The following is a 3734-nucleotide window of genomic DNA, read 5'->3' on the forward strand; positions in this document are numbered from 1 at the left end:
ACCAAAGTCCCTATATATCCATCGATTTGCACGAAATTTGGCATAGCGTACTTAATTAAATCTAGAACGATGTGTGCTAAATTTCGTGAAAATCGGTTCAGATTAAGATATAGCTCCCATATATAGTTTCGCCCGATTTTAGATAAATGGTCTACCAATGTCCATATATATCTTTCGATTTGCACAAAATTTGGTATAGCATATTGAATTAGGTCTAGAATGATGTGTGCTAAGTTTCGTGAAAATCGGTTGAGATTTAGATATAGCTTTCATATATAGTTTCGTCCGATTTTAGGTAAATGGTGCACCAAAGTCTCTGAAAATCATTAGATTTGCACGAATTTTGGTATAGCGTATTGAATTGAATGATGTGTAAACCCCCTTATATATATATATATATATATATGTATATTTTCATCCGATTTTAATTTAATTGTGCACTAAAGATCCACAGCTAGGCCGATTGGCACAACGTATTGAAATTAATATACAGTGCAGCATACCGAATAGCGTGTGTCAAATTTGCTTTAAATCGATTTACACAAATATGTCCCACTGTGCGCAAACGACTCTAAACTTGCCCAAATGAAATGAAATTTAGCGTAGGTTCCAGAAAGACATAAAAACACATATTTTAGATCGTTAAATTTCATGTCAAAATACCTTCAAAAAGGTGACGTCTTTTCGAATAAATATGTACCCAAAGTGGTGAAGGGTATTAAATAGTCGGCCCAGTCCGACTTTACTACTTTCCTTACTATTTTTTTTTTTTTTTTTTTTTTTTTTGATAAAAGCGGATGTTTTTTTTTTAACTGCTCTTCCAGATGACCATACAACAAATGCTCGATTGGGTTCAAATCGCGTGATTGTGCGGTATTTCCAACACATGAGGGCAGTTGTATATGCGCCTCATTTTCACATTCAAGGCGTTGTGTTTTGGATCGTTGTCCGGATAGAAGGAGAAATTATCGACAATACCACATTTTTGTGCTAAATCTCTTAAATTATTTTTAAGAATATCCAAATCCAGTTTTGATCCATATTTCCCTCAATAATACAAAGATATCAAGGTCCATTGGCTGACATGCTACTCCATACCATAATCGATCCAATGCCATGCTTAACAGTCGCTCGCAAATTACATTCTCTGAGCTCCTCAGTTGGTCTTTTCCAGACATACGAGCGTCCATCAGATCGAAAAAGGTTGAATTTGCTTTCATCAACAAATGCAATTGTCTTCGAAAATGACAAATCTTTTTTGCAGATTTTAGTTTGTTTTTTCATGTTTCGCGCTTATAATTGATTTTTTTTTTTTTGAAACACCCTTCCATTGCAGTTATTTTTTCTGAGTACGTTTCGAAATCTTTCAAGATTGACATCCTTTTTAAGATAGTGGGACACAGTGGCAGTCAGCTTTGGTTCACTTAGCATAGGATTTTTTTTTTAATTTGCTGTATGGTTCATCGCTCGCCCGAGTCAGAAAATATCCGTTGCCGCAATGAGGTTTATTTTCAATTATGAACGATTTCCCAAATGTCGAACCGATTTACCGCATTCGAAGTGTTTCAAAACTAGTTTTTTGATTTCCATAGAAGTTTGTCCACTTTATAGACCTGTTTCCTTTTCTTTGGAAACATTTTATTTTTCCCATAACGAAAGTTAGCATTGTACTGAACTCTAGTCCAGGATTAATTGTGTATGGGATCACATAGATGGTGTCGTACGTATATATCCTTTGTTTACTGCTTGTCCATAACTTTAAATGCAAATATGTCAAAATAAAATTTCAACTATTAAAAATCAATTCATTGCTGAAATAATAATAATAAATAATTTCACTTTTATTTTTGTCAAATATTCTGCATTATTTTATTATATACTTAACATTTATATTTTTGTGCTTGCAATAATTTTACATTTCCACTGTATAAATATTTCAATCAGTTTCCAGTGGTTACTCAACAATGGTGGCTTTGTATGTTTCATGATTGACCATTTCCGTTGGGTCCGATGCATCCGTTTCTGATTACCCACACACACACACATTGGCCATGGTTCATGGCATATCGTATATGAAGGAAGTGCTCATTAGAGTATATATAGCGGATGTTAGACAGGAATCAAATACATACATCTAAAAAAAATAACACACACTCACACATAGCGACAATCATAAAAGTTGTCATGGGGCGATAATACAATGGCAATATAATAATTACAAATTAAATGAAATTATAATATAGTATAACATGGTTATAATGAAGATATATTTTGTTATTTCTTCTTCTTCTTCTGAGTTTAGTACATTAAGTGAGACCTTTTTGGGATAGTTTGGGTCTGAAATCATTGTTTTATAAAATTTTAAAAATAAACTGTTTTTCCTAAATTTACATTCCTCTATTAGCAAAATAATTGGCAAATTATAAAACATACGAAGATGAACACTGGCGATGTTCAACACGCACTGATGTTCAACACACTAATCACAAAATCGAAACAACATAAAAAAGTCCACCAATATATCTGGGTCCTTCGGACGTTTCCCCATATGAACTAGGAGCTGCTAAACAAACTACAAATTCTTTAGTCGAAAAATACCTCCTCTGCACGTTTTTTTTTTTCAAATTTCATGGGCAACGTCTGTTCGATGTTCTCCATTTGTCCTCAATATCAGTCAAATATGTCAGCTTGTTTTTGACAGACAAAAAACCTAGACGTAAAAATCGGGGAAATGGAAACATTCATTATTAACATTTTATGTATAAAATGGAATTACATGCGCAAGAGCCTTTGAGATGTCTAAAATTGTGCAATATCCTCATTCGAGAGCAAAATCGAACGACTTAATCAAAAGAAACTTGAAACGAACTAGTTCAAAGCTACTATTCCGGACCTGGAACGACCGGTACTAGGTCTGTTCATTCATTAATTTAATTTCTATTGACCCAGTCGATCCTTTTTGCTCTGGTTCACAAAGTTCCTTTAGATTCAATGACCAAATGAACTGACGTCTACCAAACATGGTGCGAATCGAAAAATATCGAACAGATTCAAAAAAATAATACCCAATTCTACTTTAGAAACGAACCTCGCCAAACAGATCCTAAATGAACTAGATGATAGAGTGTTGTCATACTGAAGCGAACTAGTTCAAAGCAACTATTTCGAACCAGGAACGATTGGTAGTAGATCATGCATTTAATCTTCATGCATTTAATCATTTTCATACGTCTGCTATTCCGATGACATCGATGGCTGGATACAATATTACAATGGTGGGAAAAAAAATATTTCTTAATTAGACCAGCGAGAGGAAAATATTCATGGTGAAATTATCATACAGTGGATAACTTTCGGATAACTTTTTTTTGACAGCCATGGGAGTATTTTAAACACGGATTTGGTAATAGATGTCGATAATTTTTCTTTTGCCTAGACTACATAAATTCACCAATTGTGGACCCTACGAATTGTTGGCATAAAGGATTAATTCTTCCAAAACTTTTCTTAAGATTTATTCTGATACTTTTCTTTAAAAACCTACACTACATATCGACGCCTCCGAACCATAGTAAGCTAAGTCTGAAAAGTGAGTTTTTCAGTAGAAGTTTTCAAAGTATGGAAGTTTCTTTAATCGTACGTGCCATGCTAAGTACATTTTTGCTTATAACTTTGGTTTTGATTGGCCGATGATTCCCAAAATTTCAGTGAATGTAAAGTAAGGACCGTACTAT

This window comes from Musca vetustissima, unplaced genomic scaffold (genome assembly GCF_032173495.1).
Source record: "Musca vetustissima isolate MV318-11 ecotype Yass unplaced genomic scaffold, APGP_CSIRO_Mvet_v1 utg13226, whole genome shotgun sequence".
NCBI lineage: Eukaryota > Metazoa > Arthropoda > Insecta > Diptera > Muscidae > Musca > Musca vetustissima.